This window comes from Garra rufa, chromosome 4 (assembly GCF_049309525.1).
Source record: "Garra rufa chromosome 4, GarRuf1.0, whole genome shotgun sequence".
Classification (NCBI taxonomy): domain Eukaryota; kingdom Metazoa; phylum Chordata; class Actinopteri; order Cypriniformes; family Cyprinidae; genus Garra; species Garra rufa.
Window position 1 is genome coordinate 57776462 of NC_133364.1, and position 21428 is coordinate 57797889.

Below are 21428 nucleotides of genomic sequence, written 5' to 3' on the forward strand. Positions count from 1 at the left end.
CACGTGCGACCAACTGAGAGCGTTATGCCGCGTTCCAGGAAACCCGTGTTTTTCCAAACTTCTACCCGTGAAAGTGCTACAAAGCCCCGAGTCGTGGTTTGAAGACGTGATTTACGAGCTCAAAAACCTGTCTGGAACGCAGCATTAGTGTGTATCCTCTGGTGAAAAGTCCTACACAAGGGGAATAGTGTGATTAAGGTGTGTACATGTCTTCCATAATGCGACTAAAATAGGAATACTCCACCTGTCTTAATTCGATTTGTGTTTACTCCGATTATGACTTTAGTCGGATTAAATTAATCAAAAATATCAGTTTACATGGTTGCTTCTTAATCAGAGTATTGTCTTAATCGCGTTAAAATCGGAGTATTGTTGTCCATGTAAACGTACTCAATGATGACAATAAAGCAACAGGTGGTGGCAAGTGACCGTCTTAATAAATGAATCATTAAGTCATTCATTAAAACGATTCTTCAAAATGCTGAATCATTTAATATCAAAACACAGCACTTTAGCGTTGCTTTCGCGCTTTCTGCTATGAGGTGGAGCGCGAGGTGCACTCAACGTTACGCTGCATGGATTTTTAATTAGCCTACATTAGTAACAGTTAATTTTGTTAAGGTATGACCTTAATCCTAGGAAAGGCAAAAATAAATAAAATAAGACCTTTGTAACGAAATCCAAGACTTTGTATACCAAATTCAAGGCTTTCAAGGCCTTAATTTGAGATTATCAAATTTAAGACTTTTTCAATGCTTTTAAGACCCCGCGGGTACCCTGGTCATAGAAAGAGACATGGAATGGATAATCAGATAACATACAGACACTCAGTGCACCTCAAAATTTGTCTTCCTGTCTTACTAAACATACTGACATATAAAAAACACGTAAAGGACATTTCAAACATTAGCAATGCAATCTACGTGAAAAGTTACTGTGCGTGTATGGAATGGTTGTTCATACCTCAGTCTCCGTTTAACTGTACTGACTGACACATCCAGGATTTCAGCTATCTCTGACGCTACAAATCCACACCAGAGCAAGAATTCAAGTTGTTCTTGAGTGATTAAGGAGCTGGATCGCCCAAAACCACCTGCCTGGACCAGTGGGGCTTGATACCCAGTGTTACCTTATGTTACCAAAAGACATGTAACAACAAGATAGGAAATATCCACTTTCCAAAGATCTTATATTATATAATGTGACAGATCAGAAAGCAAAAGAGAAACAGACTTCAAGTCCAAGCACAAACACAACGTGGTGTCATCATAAATATGCTCATTTAAAAGTAAATTAAAATCCTGTGGGAAACACAACCTTCTGCTGTAGAAAGATTAAATTTCATTACCTTCTTGTGTCGACAAAGTTGTTTGCACAAGCTGAATAAAGTCAGTGACTAAAGGGAGTCGTTCATCGGCGTCACTAAAGCCCAACTGATGCTCCTCTCAAGGGTCTCCATTCTCGGGAACTAACACCACAATAGGACACTTACAAACAAATCTAACACTTCAAATTGCATTTTATGTGAACGAAGTACAATTAATTTCTATAACCATTTAAGCATACTGTATTGCAGATTGATAAGAAAAGAAAGAAATATATGTAAGAAATATAGTCTGCCTGCCTCAACCCAGATTCCACTCCACAATATGTTTAATTATGCTCATTTCCCAAAATGGCTAAATTATTATAGAGAAGAAGAAAGTCAACAGATAATCCCATCCTGAGCAAAAGGTGACCAATTGTAGAATGGAGCGGGTGTGAGAGACTGAGAACCGTCTCATTTCAAATGTTTGAGCTAAGGATTTTCTGGGTTCATTTCCGACTCGGTTGAACCCAAGGTACAACATGTACTTTGTCACTGCTAGAACATCCTTAGCTCAAACATTTTATAGCATTACAGTTTACTATCCTAATGTAAATGAAGTCGCTCCTGTCGGAACAGCTGTGGTCTGTATGTTAATTAAGTTCTGACACCCCTTTGTCTGAGATGGTTCTCAGTCTCTCACACCCGCTTTCAAAGCACATTTATGAAAATTACTGAAGTCCTAATGGAAACATGACCTAATCCTGGTTTATAAGCCCTGTCTGTGAAACCGGGCCTTGAAGTATTTATTTAGTAACGTTAATTAGCGGTAAAAGCTCATATACGGATCATGGTTAGTCAATTGGGACCACAACTGTCCCGTTTTATTGGTTTATAAAATAAGTTGTTTTGCAATTTTAGTTATTTTTATGCCTTTTTATAATTATATCTTAATTTATATCTTCAGAAGTTCTGTAAATGTTTGAAATGTGTCACTTAGGTCAGCTGTAATAAAAATGTGTATTTTTCCACAGAAATGTTGATCTTATTATTGCCCATGCTATGATGAAGTTACGGTTACTACTCACTAGATGGCAAAAACTACTTCAATCATACACTCAAAAAAATAATTCGGTCTAAAAATAAACTTTATGTAATTCAATTAAATGCTAATTTTCCATGTATTTGGATTACATAGTTTTAATATAAACATATTAATAAACTTAATGTGATTCATATGCATCAGTGATACGTGAATGAAACAGGTAAGGTTTATGTAATTATTCCCAGTGTTAAACAAGCACTGCTCAGTGTTCATGTGTTTCCACACTACAGAGTGTTCAAGTAGCATTGACACAGTGTTGGAGTTAATGAGATCATTATGTGATGATTGATCATTAATGATCAACACCTGCTGAATCATCAATGGAAAGAGAAACACAAGAACTACAGCTGACTTCAACCACAGCCTTAGACATAATTCTCCATTATTCCCTTGAAATTGTAATTGCGATTATTAATTACGATTAGTTAATGCATTAAAGGTCCCATATTGTACACATTTCTGGAGGTTTATTTTAGTTGTTGATGTCCTTAAGAATATATATTTGCGGTATAATTGCCAAAATCCATCTCAATAAATTTTTACAGCTCCTTTTTTAAGAGCTCTGTCCAAAACAGGTCGATTTTGGCCCATCTAATGAATATTCATGAGCCTCTCTTCTGATTGGCCTGTTGTTTCTGAGTGACACACAGCCAGGCCAATCACAGGTAACTACGGTCATGTATGCTGCAGAGCCATATAAAAAGAGAGTTGCGACACTCCCATAGGCTTCCACAGGAACTGAGGAATGCGGAAGTAAAGCGTGTGATGGAGCGGCCAATAGTTACAAACAACCAATAGCTCCTGCATTGAAGCCCATTCATTTCAGCGCTTCTCAAGCACAGTCGCAAGTATATTGAAGAAATTACTGCATTTCTTTACATTTTAACGCATCAGTTGACCTCTCGAAAAACTGGCCAATAGTGGTGTTTTATGAAGCGTGTTATAGTTAATGTTTATCGTTAAAAAATAAACAGTTAAACTGTAAATGCAGCTGGATAACGTGAGAAACACTGTAATAGTGACCATAACCAGATACTAGTTGTCATATTTTTATGTTTTTAGTCTTTCTGCAATCTCTCTCTCACTGTGGGAGGTTGAATGAGTTTCAGTAAAGACTGCATTCAAGAAACACGATAAAAATGTATGCTGAATGCAATTCGTTACCTTGTGTTTTTTTTAAACATTATTTTCATCTTTTCTATTATGTTAAATGCCATTTTTGCTTGCCTTTTATAATATTCAGTTATGTTGTATATTTGAATATCATAAAACAAGAGTAAATTACTTTTTTTTTTATTTAACATTAAATAGTTAAATCGAAACATACTGTATAAAAAAGAGTGTTTGATCATGTCCAAATACACATTCAGATGTATTTAACCTTAAATATAACACTAACTGTAATCTAAATACTATATTAGAAAATGTTCTTTTAAATGGCCAGGATTAGTGCTGGGCGATATGGAAAAATCATGTATCACGATATGGATTATTTTATATCACGATAACGATATATATCACGATATACCAAAATAAAGTAGATTTTCAGTTACTCTAAAAAGTTTGACATAAATATCATTGCATAATTTTTTTTGCAACTTTATTTTTATTTGTTATTTGAAGTGACATTTAACTGAACTGTCACAAATTAGAAAACTATGTTTTAGTGCAGCAATATAAATGTATCAAATGACAACAGATGTGGAGGTAGAGCTACAGTAGCCTTCACATTTTTTTTATCCACATCATAGTTAAAAAGTAGGCTATTATCAAAATAAACTCTATTTTTTGTTTTATTAAAGTTATTTTAATTTCAAATCCAAACGTGCTTTTTCAGCATTTGGATACTTTTATCACAGTACACTAATACAATAATACTAGACATATTCTCATTTAAACTCAATGTATTATAAACAACGTAGGCTGTTATTCAATGCACTTGACTTCTCGATTTGTATATTTGCTCAAGCAAGCTGCAACACATTTAAACACAGCATAGGCTATAGCTTCCTTTTCATATTACATTTGGGCTATCACAAATATATTTTAAATTAAAACTTACCACAGACCGAAACAGTCTGCTCTCTGTGCCTTTCATTTGCATTAAATCTTTATTACAAAACCATATTTTAAAGAACTTTTCTACCTGGATAATTGCATCTATTATGTTACCTTGTTTATTTAAAACTGCACTATTTTAAACCTAGCCAAAAATCCACGTGTTGACTGTGAAACACAGTAGACTGCATTTAAGGTACATTTCCGTGTCAATCCATGTTCATTTTTACAACGAACAATGCGCTGTCACTTTCCTTCAGCGCATGCAACGCAATGCAGCACAGCAAAAATAGACTCTGTGCCGAAACCATCGCTCCACTGCTGCAAACGCACCGCTTCTGGAACGCATTACCGGATCGCAACCGCGTGCAGTGCGAACGCACTAATCCGTTAACATGGATGTGGAAAAAAATACGCAACGCAGACGGAGTATGTGTGAAACAGGCGTCAGCGTCGGACGCGGAAACAGTCTTTTGGCAGAGTTTGCACATGACTGTCTTCTGCTCCGTGTCGGAGCTCTTGAAGCCAAAATGCCCCCCAATCACTGACGTACCCCACGTTTCGGTAAAAGTACTTCTTGGCTGCTGCCTGCGTAGCAGTTTCAGTTTGTTCCGGGCATTCATCTTCAACCTCTTGCGTCTCCATCTTTAGGCTAAGCACTCACGAGTTAAAGCATGTCGCAACAACGTAAAGCATCACGTCGCACAAGACAGAGTTTCTTTGTGAAAAACTTCATTTTTATTCCTGATTATCACTTATAGGGAGGTAGAGTATGCATTGCATAGCAACAAGACATTATCATACATTTGTCATAGCCTATTTAATGCAATATTTTCTTCAGTAATTGATAAAATAAGGTTAGAAACGATAGAAACGATAGAAGAGAAATAGGACGATAGACACTTTTCTATCGTCCCCGCGATATATATCGTCATATCGCCCAGCACTAGTCAGGATCATTATTGCACATATTAAGTACAAAAAACCTCCTCAAAATATTTACTAAATAGAACTTAACTATATATATATTACAGTTATTTAATTGAATTAAAGTTACACTTAAGGTGTTTGGTCACATTTGACTGCCACATATTATTTATGTCTCTTTATCACTCCCCAGAATAAAATGCGTATTCAGAGAAATTATCAATACACAGTCAATGCACATTATGTGTTATTAATTACTCGAAATTGCTGCAAATATAGTAAAACTGCTGTCTATCCTATTTAACTCCATTCAAACACATTGACAGCACGGAGCTGTTTGGAACTATTGAGAGCTCCATGAACCACGTGAACCGCGCGGCGGCGAGATCAAAGCGTGTCGAAACTCTCTTTCTATATGGCTCCGGTGTGCTGTAAGCGAGCTCAGCAAGTAGGGCTCGCTGCAGCCTGCGGTGGACATCCAGCCCCGCCCACATCCAAGTGTGACGCCAGACGCCACGCACATGTTCAAACACCTCACACATCCAACATATTCAATAGTATTAACACATATTAAAATAGTGATAATACGATTAGCAAAGTTCACATTTGTGGACATATCTTTAGAGAATTAGATGAAAATGAAAATATGCTAAGTGTTACTTTTACAATAACAAAACTTAATTGTCCGTCTAAATCTGATCTTGTCTAAGCTATGTCAAAATCGATTATAATAAACGTGAATTTATCTCATTACACAAACAAATAGGGTAAGGTTTAAATGTTTTATTACCAATTACCATTTTCCTAACTATAATGAACCAAAGCAAGCGTTTTACCGGCTGTTTGAATGTAATTAGTTCCATATGGAAGATGATCTAGGTTTAATTTGTATTATTTAATACAAACTGTTTTGTTTACATCCCCGATACAACATACTTCCGCCATTCTTGCACATGCGTACAACATCGGGATTCTTTTTTTATTAAAGAATAATTGGACATCACAAAAATATTGAAATAGAATACAAGCTTAATCTGTATGCAGTAATACAATATGTAATAAGTATATGTATATGTTATAAAATAAAATAAACTAATACCATAGAGAGAAAAATAAATAAATAAACATATAAATAAAAAGCAAATAAATAAACAAACTTAATTAAAACCTAGAAACACCTAAAAATAGTTCAAATTTTCTTCCTTTTCCCTTATATACAAAAATTATATTGTGGGAGCATAACTAGAAAAAAAAGTTCTCCATGAAATGTAACAAATGTATTCATTTGTTTTAAAGGCTTTTTAAAAACTTCTATTTCTGATAAAAATGTCTAAAATTTTGGTTTACATTTAGCAAATTTCTGCTTATTAATATAATATTTGCCATGCAAAATGTAAAAGTTAACAACGTACTCAAACATTTTACTTTTATGAGAATAAGTACAGATAACATCTTTTAAAGAAAGCATATAATTAACTTTTCTTTGCAGAAATAGAAACATCAGACCAAAAACTCAGAGACAATTCACAATTATAAAACAAATGACAGAAGTCTTCCTCGTGTGTGTTACAGAAACTGCAGGTATTATCAATGTCCATGAACTCAGAAAGAGCTACTTTACATGGATAAATTTCGTGAAGTGTTTTGAAATGCACCGCTTTAAGGCTACCGATGGGGAGGGGAGTCACACGATGACGCATTGACGTGGGCGTGGTGTCTGACGTCACACATGGATGTGGGCGGGGTTGGATGTCCGCCGCAGGCTGCAGCGAGACGCTCCTCGAAAAATGCGGCCCGATCCGTACTCTGTTCTAGACTTCCCCTTGAACTACACGCGACGCGTCCTGTGTGTGATACCTGCGAGTTGTCTGCACAGCGCTGCACTTTTGTCCGGTTTCATTAAGGGGTGGGTGAAAAATGGATGCATCGCAATCCTCTCTTCAATGAGCTTGTGTTTTCCCCACATATGGCACCTGTGTGCGCTAGAGACGCGGCGGGCTTCATTGCACAGAATTTTCACTGTGAGACTCGTGCGCATTGTTTGACAGTGTGTGCTTCCACCCGCAGTGTTTTACTTTAGATATGCCTTCATTTCTGCCGTTTGTAATGCAGTACTATTAGATGCACTAAACTCGCGCACTGACAGACTTTCACTTGTGCTTTGGGTTTGTTCGTCCAAAAAAGCTTGATTGTGGATGCGGTTAAATGCACTTGCATTTTCGAATAATTTTATACGTAACTGATGTACACACAGTCAGTTATGTTTTCAGATCAGGACAAAACATCTGATAGATTTGTGCATTCATTGAAGTCTGTTAAAGCAGCCACTGTCTATGTCACTGTCTATTGTTTTAAAAAGTAGCCTGCTTATATAATAAAAAAATAAAGTATTTGTAACTTTTGTACAAAATAAATTTTACATATTGTTAAAATGTAAAGATTCCCACCCCTTTACAATGAGCCCATTTGTAACATCAACTAAGATTGATGAAAGCTGTAGAATAGAAGTGTTGTTCCTTGTTAGAGTCTGTTCATTTCAACATTTACTGTAATATTGTTACATTTTGAAGTTTATTTTGTTAACATTAATGGACTATGAAATAACTTTAATGATCAATATATGATTAATATTTTTTTTTAATTAATTTATAAAGTATGGTTTAGCACTTTAAGAAGAATAGTAGAGCACTATTTTGGTTGCCTTTCAGTATCCATTTTCAAAAACTATGGGTTAATTAATCGATATCGGCCAGTGTGGTCCAACCTAGCTATCGGTATCGGTAAAAACCAATATCGGTCGACCTCTACTTAAAACATTAAGCACTACACACGCAGACTATACGATTTAATCCATTATTCATCACTACAACAGAAAGACACCCTCATAGTCACTAGGGCTGTAGCTATCAAATATTTTAGTAATCGAGTATTCTGCTGAAGGAGGAAACGATGGTGTTTGAGACTCGTGGTATGTCATGTCCATGTACTGAACTTTTATTATTCAACTATTATTCAGTTTTCCATTCTATGGCACCTTTAATTATATTAACTCAGATCAGCTGTTTTATCTAAAATCAACACCAGAACCATCAATCTTCACCTTCCCTCCGCAGTAGCAGATTTAGTTACAGTTGTTTTAAACACCAGAACCTCACACCAAATCTGCAAAACCAGACGCTAATTCTCAGCCTTTGACTCAGTTTTCAATTTTATAAAACATTTTTTGCAAAACACAACACAATTCTCTATGAAACACAATCTAACAGGAAGTATCTTGATTTCCTTTGTCAAACACAAGTGATTAAAATGTCAAACTAATGGATCAGTTCCTCACACTAACTCCTCACTTGTGCAATCACTCCTTTACTAAACACCAACAAATCATGGCTGTAGAATAGGCCTTGGAATATGTTTTGAATAATCACCTTTTTCAAATAATGTTTGGTTTCTATCCAGCTACATATGGTTGATATACACTACCAGACAAAAGTTTTTCAACAGTAAGATTTTTAATGTTTATTTTTTTCTTTTCTTCTGCTTACCAAGCCTGCATCTATGTGATCGAAAATACAGCACAAGCAGTAATATCGTGAAATATTTTTCTATTTAAAATAACTGCTTTCTAATTGAATATATTTAAAACTGATTTATATATATATATATATATACAGTGAGGTCAATTAGTATTTGATCACCCTGTGATTTTGCAAGTTCTCCTACTTAGAAATCATGGAGGGGTCTACAATTTTCAGCATGGGTGCACTTCCACTGTAAGAGACATCCGGAAATCACATTGTTTGATTTTTTTTTTTTACAATTTGTTTGTGAATTACCGAGTCAAAAAATGTTAATATTTGGTACAGAAGCCTTTGTTAACAATTCCAGAGGTCAAACGGTTCTTCAGCAGGTTTGCACACACTGCAGGAGGGATTTTGGCCCACTCCTTCATACAGATCTTCTCTCGATCTGTCAGGTTTCAGGGCTTTCGCTGAGTAACACAGAGTTTCAGCTCCCTCCAAAGAGTATCTATTGGATTTAGGTCTGGACACTGTCTAGGTCACTCCAGAACCTTGATATGCTTCTTACGGAGCCACTCCTTGGTTTTCCTGGCTGTGTGCTTTGGGTCATTGTTAGGGATGCACCGATACCACTTTTTTGGAAAACGAGTACGAGTACTTGCATTTCAGTACTCGCCGATACCGATACAGAGTACTTAATAAAAACATGATTTAAATTTACAGGTAACAACAGCCAGTCAGTGTTGTTTTTGACAACCATCTTAGATTTTGTCTTAGTCTTTTGGACTAAAATGCTTCTTAGTTTTAGTCAAATTTTAGTCACTTCTATATGTGATAGTTTTAGTCCAATTTTAATCGACGAAAAGTCAAAAAGGTTTTAGTCTTTTAGTCAAAAAAGGGAAAAAAGTAGTCTTTTAACAAATTAATGTAGGTCAGTAAGTATTTTGCTGTTGGGAAGTGTCACTTATTCAGGTTCAACATTTTTAGTTCAACACAATGTGAGCTTCCGGATCGACTATTTTCACCAATAATTCCAATAATGAAGGAATGTTTTAGAACATAAAAGACAAACAAGGATGGAATGCTAAAACGGCTTGCCATACTAGTATAGCAAAGAGTATTTAATGCTAAAACGGCTTGCCATAGCGTCAGTCAGACGTGTGCCTGCGGCTCAATTAATGTTGGACTCCAGCAAGTAGGGTATTTTATTATCTCCAAATAAAGCGATTCTCTTTAATGTAGTTGATGCAGACTCATTCATAAATTGGTTGCGGCAAAAATGCTGATTAATGTTACTGATGTAATTTTCAATGAATCTGCAATATTAGCGATTAAAATATTACTTATCTAGTTAACGTTAGCTCGTTTACCCTAGCTTGTTGCATAATGCACTGCAACTAACACGAGTTGCAAGAGTTTGCTGCAGCATGTGTTGTGTTTGTTTAGAAGCGTGGGTGAACTCTTTGTACTCGTTGTCGGGTTGGGATTTGAGGTGCTTGATTAAATGACTTGTGTTAAAACGGCTACCTTTTGAGCTTCCTGTGGACATTTCGCTGAGCACAATTTGCAGTCCGCCTTTGTTTTGTCGTTTACATTCACTTTGAAATAGTTCCACACGGCTGACATGCCTCACCTTCTCCCCGCTCTGAGCTGCAGGCCGGCACTCGGCGCCTGTGATTAACCCCTTACACGCCGCTCAAACATGGACATTTCTCAGACCGTGGTATCGATCTCCGTATCGGGGGACTTTTAACGAGTACGAGTACTTTAGAAAATATGGTATCAAGGGCGATACCGGTGTCGGTGCATCCCTAGTCATTGTCATTAGATTCTGTCCCTCACAGTGGAAATGCACCTGTGCTGAATATTGTAGACCCCTCCATGATTTCTAAGTAAGAGAACTTGCAAAATCAAAGGCTGATCAAATACTTAAACACTTTTGTGTGTGCAATTCGTAAATTTGTGTGTGAAGTTTTGAAAAACAGAGGCAAAGTTTTGAAAATGTGTGTAAGCTAGGGCTGTGCAATTAAAGGAGAACTCCGGTGTGATTTTGACCTAAAGTGTATTGAATCATGATACCGAGTGTGAACGTACCTTGTAGGGGTGGGAAAAAAATCGATATTGCAATATATTGTTGTGCTCTCTGTCGCAATAAATAATCGATACACTAACGGCCAATATCGATATTTTATTACAACACAAATGATTAATTTACCCGTCGTCAGTGTCACTGTCACTACCCAATATCTACCATTCTGTTTGCGGGGGGCGCTGTTCGAGTAAATAGGTGTAAAGTGGCGGAAGCAGCGGCCAGTGAAGAACACAAGTTATCTTACAACATCAGAGAAAGAAGCGCAGAAAAAAAGAGAAGTGAGAAGAATGGCGGAAGATAACGAAAAACAAATCAAAGACACACCCGCTAGTTGAGCATGATGATCAGTTACGCCTGTTTCACACATACTCCGTCTGCAGTGCGTATGCGTTGAGTATTTTTTTCCGCACCTATGTTAACGGATTAGAGCGTTCACACTGCACGCGGTTGCTGTGCAAGTGCATTGAATAATACGTTGTTTATTATTCGTTGAGTTTAAACGTGAATATATCTAGAATTGTATTAGTGTACTGTGATAAAAGAGTATCACAATGCTGAAAAAGCACGTTTGTATTTAAAATCAAAATAACGGATAAATGGTGTGTTTGTGGTAAACAGCCGCGGATCAGGAACGGACTGCAAACGTGTCCCGTGTGAAAGCAAAATGAGTCCGTGCTGCTTCTGCATCGCATACGTAACGCACACGGACTGCATACACACTGCAGACGGAGTATGTGTGAAACAGGCGTTAGTGTTCCTCAAGAAGAATATGTATTGGTGAGACCACTGTCCAGGTTAACATAAAGCACTTTACAGTAACTTACTACTGACGTTTCAGTATCACGGTTTACACATGTTAGTTAATGTTCATGTTGTTTTTTAATGTTCAGGCACTTTTATCTGTCTAGCTGTACAGTGTTTACATTTAAGCCCGGGAGGCAGTGAGTTATTATGCAAATGCATATTTCTTTGCTCAGTGTTGGAAATGTTGGCATTAATAAATGCATAAGATTTCCTTATTATGGGTATTTTTTTATTTTTCAGTCACATATATCGTGATATATCGTTGATGAAATTTCTTCCAATATATTGAATATCGTAGATATCGTGAATCGCGATATTATCGATATCGTGGGCCACATATCGCCACAGAATTGAATCGTGAGTTACCTGTATCGTCCCACCCCTAGTACCTTGCATATCTCATCTCGTCTTGTCCGCTGCTGTCCGAAATCTGGGGTCAGTTAGCCGATGCTCACAACAGCTTGTCAATGAGAGTCAACAGAGCATCGAAGAAGCTATGTAAATAAACTACTGTTTTACGCCATTTACAAGTCACAAAGGAGCTCCACACTTCATCGGTAGACTTCCAAGGGCCCTGACATTTAAAACGAGACATTGAGAACTCAGAAAAAGCACCGGTAGTTTATTTACGAGAAGATTTATACAGACAGTAACTGCAAGAAGTTTAGCGGCCGTCGCCATCTTGAATGTAGTCACGATAAGTCGAGTGTCAGATGAAAAGAACGATTGGATAGGGGATACGATTGGATCCCCTAAAGGTTCCTAAATGTTAATAATAATAAAAAACTGTTAATAATTGGTTACACAGAACTTTATTACGTTAATTTAGCACCATATACGACAGCCTACTTGCTGCACAGTCTAAAACTTTCGTTAGGCCACCTTATTTTGCGGGGCTTCCTAACAAGGTTAATTTAGTTTTGCTTTTTTAAATGAGTTAAATAGAGATCATGATTTCCTAGCAATTCTAAACTAAGCAAAATAATATTAAATGCTTCAGTATATTAAAAAGTGTTTATTTCATTTGAATGAATTATTAATAATTTAATACATAATATTTAAAAAAGAATATATTTAATACACCAACTTTTTATATTAAATTTATGAAAAAGTGGTTTGAATGAAAAAATGATTTGCTCACAAACATAACTGGATGAACCTGAGTTTTTGAATCAATCTCTAGTAGTCAATGACAAATAAATGTTTTAACAGTTGTTTCCATCTAGTGGTGAAACAAAGCAATCGACACAAACATTACTTGAAGCCCAATTACTTTCAAAAAATGGCGTGCTCTGTTTTGATCTCTACCAGACATCACATCAGTGTTTATATCCAAACTATGACCTTTAATCAGAATATTACTGTGATAATATTAACGACTGGGTATTTGAAAAGACTGTTTGTGAAGTTTTTTTTTTTTATATATATACATAAACATGACCGCTATCTGTCAGCGGCAGTGCAAATATAGATTTGAATGTTCCGGAAAGTCTTTTCAAAGGTTTAACAGATATGAGTAATTAGGGTTGTCACGATACCATAAAAATGACTTACGATACTATACCAGCTGAAGTATCACGATACCAAGTAGTATCACGATACCATGCAGTATTCTGTTAATTTAAAATTCAAATCTACAAAATGAATAAAAAAATTCATAAATAAAAAGATGTAAATGAAAACAGGCAAGATTTTTCTCTGAATACTTCACTAATGTGAATAAATGACTGGCTATTGTTATCCATGAAATCATGTCAACAAAAGTCATCTGAGCACTGCACAGAAGCTTCATAGAGTGACATTTAGATGTGGTATTTATGCATTTAGACTGTACTTATAATTGCATAAATAATGTTATAAGATAAATGTTTTAAATACAGAACTCTGAATATAGAAATATGTTGGAAAAGAATGGAACATGACGGAAACTTAAAACCGCCAGCAGGTGGCAGCAGGTGGCAGTCGTTCAAACGATTCTTTCAAAACGGCTGAATCATTCAGGGGTGAATCAAATGACTCGTTTTTATGAATGGCTTAGTGAATCAGTGATTCGCCCAAACTAACGCGAATTCAGATTCGAACACAGAAACAAAACTAAAACATCTTGCTCGTGTCTTATTGCTGAACTGTCACGAGCATTTTTTCTGCCATATCTTAAAATTTCCAAGTTAGCAGCTTGTATATTAAAACGTATTCATTTATAATGTTAAAAATACATATATATAAAATGATTGATAAGAACCAAGTGCAAAACTACTATGTTAATGAATGGAATTGCATTCGTGATTGCAAAGATGCTTCCAGAAACGAATTATTACACGTTCTAAAAGTGGGCAAATTAATAAAAATACGAAAATTCTGTCTAGTAAAATATTTTGATGTTTAATAATTGATTCTTGGGCTGATATTTTTTAAATAACATTAGACAGTCGTCTGAATCAGACCCTCTCTTCTGAAACTGCAGCGTGAACAAGGACGTGCGCGTGCAGCTTCTCATTTCAAACTGAACTGAAGCATGGTGAAACACTGAATAGCACATAAAGCCTATACACCGCTTGTACTACACAAAGCACAGCAGAAAGACATTTTGACAGACAACTTGTAATGTTTCTGCTGGCGTGCATGAACGTTTTAAACAGTGTTCCTGCCGTGCATACAACATATCTTATGGTGCTACCGTTTGGACGATACTACCGTTTCAAAAATGCAATGGCACCGCGGGTATTTGTAAGCTTTAGTATCGCGATACTACCGTAGTACCGGTATACCGTGCAACCCTATGAGGAATCGTTGTCATTTACAGATGATCGCGTGGGTTTTTTAACTTTTGAATCTCTCTCATTATTATTTATTTATTTTTATATTTTTGGTCGGTGTTGAATCTGTGGCGGTAGGAATTTAATCTGTGGCGCACCGCACATCGTCTATGTGTGGGAAACACTGTATCCACACCACATGGCACTGGCCACCCATTAAACACTTTTGGGAAGATGTCACTGAATCCCTATCCCACCTCCTGGACTCTGTCGCATCCCATTCTCCCCTTGACTCTGTTATTTCCTGATTGAGAGTTGATAGATCCCCCAGTAGACAAACAGAAGGATACTCCTCATAGCTCTAGCCATCGACAAGAAAACATCCTTAAACACTGTTCACAAAACACATTTTATTATTATTAATATCATATAAACATTGAGCAGTAATAAGATAATACTGATGGGATGATGTTTTGTTTTGTGTGGACGGTAACAGATTAATGCAGATCATAACACTGAATATACATAATTAAAAATGTATAAATATAAATAAAATAAAACTGCAGCCAACAAACAGCACTCATGTATTTAATGCAGCACCTCAGTTTAAGCTTACATTCATAAACATATAGTAATCTGGCCTTGAATGGAGAAAAACATGACACTGACACAGAAGCTAGGATAGGTGTGGTGTGTGTTGGGTATGGCTCATTATTACTTTTGTCTTTTATATATCTACTATTGTCATTATATCAGTATTATTATTCTTATTATTGATATTACTGTTACCGTCATCACAAAATATTATCGTTACATCACAATCTTTAGTATTATTATTACTATTATTATTACTGTTAATATTGATATTTCTGTTACCATCATCATAAAATCTTATTGTTATCATTATCTTTAGTATTATTATTGTTGTTGTTACTTCTATTTTTTCTAAACATGCTTATACTACTTCATCTTTATTTCATTGCTGTTTTTTTTTGTCTGTTTTTGAATAAGCTGTCAACAAAACATTGCCTAACTTTTTACATTTGAGTTAAAGACGTTAATTGTCAATCAATGACTAGTTTACATGTGCACGAATAATGCGATTATTTCCAATAATCAGAGCAAGGACTTAATCACATTATGATGTTTTCATGTCAAGAGCAAAGCTCATGTACAACAGCGATCAAAACTAAAGTCCAAAACCTAAAGTTTTCAACACGTATGTATTGAAACACTTAACCTCTTCCACCAGGAGGTGGCCACAACTGCAAGTTTAAAAAGTATTTATCACTGAATCATTCATTCAGGAGATTCTAATAGTGAAAAAACTTTAAATGTAGTTTGCTTAAGTCTTAAAAATATATATTCAATAAACATTTTGTCAGAGCCACTAGTAAATTGGCTCTGACAAAAAAGTCATTTTGTTTAGAATTGATCTACTTCAGGGTATCCGCGGGGTTTTAAAAAGTATTAAAAAGTGATAAATCAAAATTGTCAAATTTAAGGCCATTAAAAGTATTAAATGTGGTCTCAAAGATATTATTTTTTCCAAATTAGGTATTTTTTCAGACTATCAGGTGTCCTATTCTGTTTGAAATTCTATCTGCATTCGCGTTAGTTCGTTTAAATATGGGCCTCCTCTGCGACTGTCAATCATTCTCCATTCAGTAACGTTATTCAAACAGCGCGCGCACCTCTTCCGGTTACAGCAGGATGCACGGTAAAACTCTCCAATATGATATATTCACATTAAAATGCTTGATCTGTAGAGAAAAGGCTGTGGATTTGCATAAAATGACTTTATTTTGTTGAGTTTGTTGCTGTTTTAAACAACTCGCTACCGTGTGCCTGTCACAAACACACAAGGACTATGAATCGGCATCAAACGCACAATAACTGGAATTTAAAACTCTTGAAGAAACAATTGATAAATAAACTGTTGGACAGATATACACTAGGATTTGTGCGCTCGACATTTCTTCGCTTTGTGCCGTGAACTTTTAAATGCGCACTGGCTGTGTCTCCATGTTACCCTGGAAATCCAGAGGTTTGGCGAGAGCACAATTTGAATTGTCTCTGCAAGACACTCTGGCATCAAGCAATGATGCATGTTACCGCAATACGTAAGCAATTGTGGGAACCAATCAAATCGGTGCATCTGATGTAGGCGGGCCAGAGGCGAGCTAAACTGATGACAACAGCACTGCGACGCACGGAATCATTAGTAAACATTGTAAGAGATCTACAGATGAAAACCAGTTGTTTGAAACGGCTTTGGCCGCTGAAAAGAACGAGTTAGACTTGGCTTTTCATTTAAAAGAGGAACAGAAAACCGCGCTCGAATCGTTCCTTTGCGAGAAGGACGTTTTTGCTGTTTTGCCGACTGGATACGGCAAGAGTTTAATCTATCATATAGCTCCGCTGGTAGCGAAGCACGAAGAGGAACAGATCCGAAGCGGGTAAGCGGGTAGTCTCGAGTCCTGGCTGTTAAAAAAGAAGTTGCTATAAATGTTATCGAACAAGGTCTACCGGGACAACCTGATCGGGATTGTGGTGGATGAGGTCCATCTCATTGACAAATGGTAAGAGTCACTTGGTAAACTTACTGTAACGAAAAACTGAACTATTGAATAGGATTACAGTAGCCTAACTTGAACAGGACGATATGTCTCGCTGCTGAATGAAACGCTAGCGTCTATCCACATATTAGTTGATAGTTAATGAATAGTTTGATCGGACCTAATTGTTTTAATGAGATTGATTCGGCTGTCGTAATTAATAGTTATTAATCTTGTCACATTGTTTATGTTATAACATTGAAATCCACTCATGTTCACCATAACTCTGGGTACGTCACACCATGTATTGTTGTGATTGGTCGGGAGTTATCCAATTGTGTTCAGTGAGAGTTTCAAATGCACGCTTGGTCCCGCCCCTCGAGTAAGGTCCTTTTCATTGCTCAATGCCAGACCCATAATCTTAATAGATTTGGGTCTGGATGTTTCCAGGCTATCTCCATGTTGCTTTGAGCACGTCATTCTGCACCCGCGATGCGCATACACGCTTTGTGCGCTCTGTTTTGAAGCGTTTCATATTATCATGGTTTTGCGCACTGAAAGATGCACAGCCTTTTCTCTACAGATCAAGCATTTTAATGTGAATATATCATAATGGAGAATCAGCAACTTGCAGTGAATGCCAGCCAGTGTGCTGGAACTATCCATTCTCTCCATTGCACATTTTATGTAGTTTGTTTTATTTTTATTTACTAAGTGAAATAAATATGTGCAATATGTTGTCAACATCAGTCTCTAAATCTATTCTTTTTTTGTATGTTATATATGTCAAAATCTGTGTAAATAATGGAAAGGTCGCTGATTAACACTTGGAATTCAGTGTTGTGATGGTTTTAAAAAAAAAATCTGAAGGTAGTAAAAAAGGTATTTAAAAGTAGTAAAATTAACTTAAGGATTGCTGTATATACCCTGTACTTAGAATTTTTTTTTTTCTTTAAAATTGTGACACAATTTTGATCTCCAATATAAAAAAAACTTTCAATTTATCATGCAGCCTTAGTTTACATGTTTATTACTGCATACAATTCATTAATATAAAAGATTAATTTCATACAGTACAAGCTGATATCAAAATGATACCTACCTTTTTTTTTTTTTTTTTTTTTTGCATTTGAATAAAATACTGTTTTTCCTATATATATTTCATTGAGGATGTCTTTTAAAAAGTTAAACATTTTTGTGTCAGGCTGTTGTCTCGTCACCCCTATAAACTATATAACCTATCTGATAAATTGACATTAATATGGCTGTTTGTTTTGTTCTCTGCACAGACTGTGTGGATGTAATCTCACTGCTCAGTCCTGTGAGAGTTTGTCTTCAGCTCTACAGTCCTCAAACTGCCCCCTGAGAGATCTGGACCTGACTAACAATGACCTGCAGGATTCTGGAGTGAAGCTTCTTTCTGAAGGACTGAAGAGTCCAAACTGTCAGCTGGAGATACTGAGGTAACTGGTTTTCCATAACATAATTAACAAAATGCTACCACAATAAATGACCATTGATTTTTGTCAACAATCTGCAGTCAATGCAATGCCAGAACAAGAGACAACATTCCCAGATAGCATCCGGATGTGGGCCACCTTTGGCAAAAATGTGGCACAATCTACAAAGACTAATCAGGGTATAAACTAGGCTTGCCACGATTGACGGTGTTGACGGTGTTACCGGTTTTAAGACGCAACACCGGTGTCATCACATTTCCACCGTGACACCGTCCCCACATTTTTTTTAATTTTTTTTTGAAGTATTTGGTTTTTTTTTTATGAAATGTTTATTTGAATTAATAGGAAAATATAATTCTAAATAACTTACTTAAGACGAAAGAATGCACTGTAATTAAAAACTGAGCATAGCTACAATGCGTCATATTTCATTTATAACCTGAGGAGAACGAGAGGAGTCGAGTTTACAGAAAGAGAATAGCGGACAATTTAGTGTCAAAACTAGGGGTGTAAAAATGAATTGTTTTTACGATGCAGACAAGGACGATTCGTTATTGGTTCAGTAATAGACCATAACCGATTATAACGGACTCAGTCCCGGTGCCAGCACACGCGACACAGGGGGCTTGTCTGATTTTCCGGGAGGGGGGTCGGGCTAACGAGCGGAGTAGGCTACTCTATAAAATAAGTCTTTAGATTTTAGCTGAAAGGATTATTACCACTTTATTTACACACGGTGTCCATTATGGCCCTAATTATGACGAACTAACAAACATCAGTGTGTATTTAACAAATGTTTTTTTTTTGTTAGTAATTCTTTAAAAGATTGAAACATTATTTGTATTTGGTTGAAAAGAACTGAGCGCGTCCATCTCAGCACCGTTTTACAAAAATATAACGTTTTGTTGATATTGTGAGTGCACATAAATAATAATAGTACACATTTTGCCGTTTTGAATAATGTAGTACTTTTATGTTTATCAGCAAAAATGGTGTATTTCAGGTTTCCACTGTTATTAAGCAAAAATGCAAGTGATTAATTGCGTTTGAGCTTCCATGTCCAGCTGCAAAGCCTGCTTTCGCTTTCACTCTCTGCAGAAACGATTGGATATATGCTCTAACCGCGCACATTTATCTAGTTTAAATGTTTAAAACTTAATATTCTGAAATGCATTAAGTGTTTTATGTCTATAGATTTTATTTAATGCAAGTCGTGCTGATTTGAGAAGGCTAAATTTATCAAACATTCTCAACTCATTGCCACTTGGTCTTTAGGTCATTATTTTAAAAACCAAAAACTTGAATTTAACAAACATAAAATGTTCCAAACATATGTGTAAATTAACATAAAAAGGAAACAAAACGAAATCTAGCCACTTTGCCATTAAAATCCAAAACAGAGCTATTTTATAGGCTGCAACACGAACTCTGTTCTGATAAATTGTCAGACAAGGACGGGGCTCGGGTCTGAGAGTCTCAGGCTGGGCTCGTGTAGGACTCTATTCGTCCCTTGTTTTAATTAAGATCTGAGCGGTACCTCTCGGTTTCGAATCGTATTCGGTTTAGTTTTTCGCGTTTAAAATGACTATAGCGGCAGCTTTTATAGCAAAATATATATGGCCCTTTTCTGTGGTGGTTAAATACACTGGAGCCGCGATATAAGCTTCCCTCATGCAGACACTTTTCAGAAAAGATTATGCCGCTGTAGGTTCACACCCCTAGTCAAAACGCAATGCAAAAGCGCCTGCTTGGCAATATTTTGGGTTCAAAGTTTTTTTTTTTTTTTTTTTTTTATCGTTGTGGTCCATTCAAACAATTGACGCCGAATTGCCAATTCCCGCAAAAGTGAAAGTATAATACGCATTTATAAGCTGTTTAAATGCAGAAAAAAATAGGAAACCCACACCCCCATGGTGATACCGGTATTACCGGTGTTGTCACATGTAGGCATGGGGTGATAACCGGTTTCAAGGTTTACCGTGGTTTGAAAAAGTCACGGTTTCAAGACCGCAAACAAAAAAAACTTATACCGTTCCTACGATATGTGCCTTTTCTGTGTCGTCAAAGTGAAAGCGCAGGACTCTCTACTGGGTTGTGTGAGCGTACCTGCAGAGAAAACAATGCAGCCCCTCTCCCAGCGGTTAGTGCTGCAGACGTGTGTCTGTGATTGTGCTCGTGATCCACAGTCAGTGACACTCAGCAGTGATATAAGTTCAGGATGGATGATGGAGGTGAACCCACACAACACAGAGAGGGGAATAGCAGACTATATGTACTAACCTTACGTTTCTGTGATTGAACATTAGTACAACAATTAAGTTAAAGTGAAATCACGTCTTTGCTTTTAATCCTTCTGCCACGTTAAAGGTGCAGTGTGTAGGTTTTTGCGGCATCTAGTGGCGAAGTGGTGAATTGCAACAGTCCAGCGCTCACCTCTCCCTTCACAGAACTACGGAAGCCCATACAGGATTAAAATCTCACCTTTTTTTGACAGCAACGAATAGTGAGATTTCTTTTAAAATGTAATTTAAGGAATTATATTTACTTAATCATTCAACAAAACTATGTTATTGTGAATATTACTGTTACCTGTTCATTATTGTGTCAGTGGTTTTTTTTCACAAGCTGATAATTCTAAGTTAATAAAGACATAATGGTTCATTAAGGTCTTTAAGCACCCCTGAAAACACAGTTATTGCACCTCTGTCTAGAAATCATCTTAATTATTACACAGTGCACCTTTAACATCTTTTCAAAATCATGGCATAAAAAAAACCTCGATGGCTCTCACGTGTCTTTGAGTATTTGTTTATTTTTGGAGCTGTCACTAATGGTCATATTTTT

At 36.4% G+C, this 21428-nt stretch overlaps 1 protein-coding gene across 1 annotated transcript in view; it reads right to left on the reverse strand.

The window, feature by feature from the left end:
* LOC141333051 (protein NLRC3-like) overlaps positions 1-21428 on the reverse strand; it is a 355331-nt gene that overhangs the window by 132889 nt on the left and 201014 nt on the right. The window lies entirely within an intron of this gene.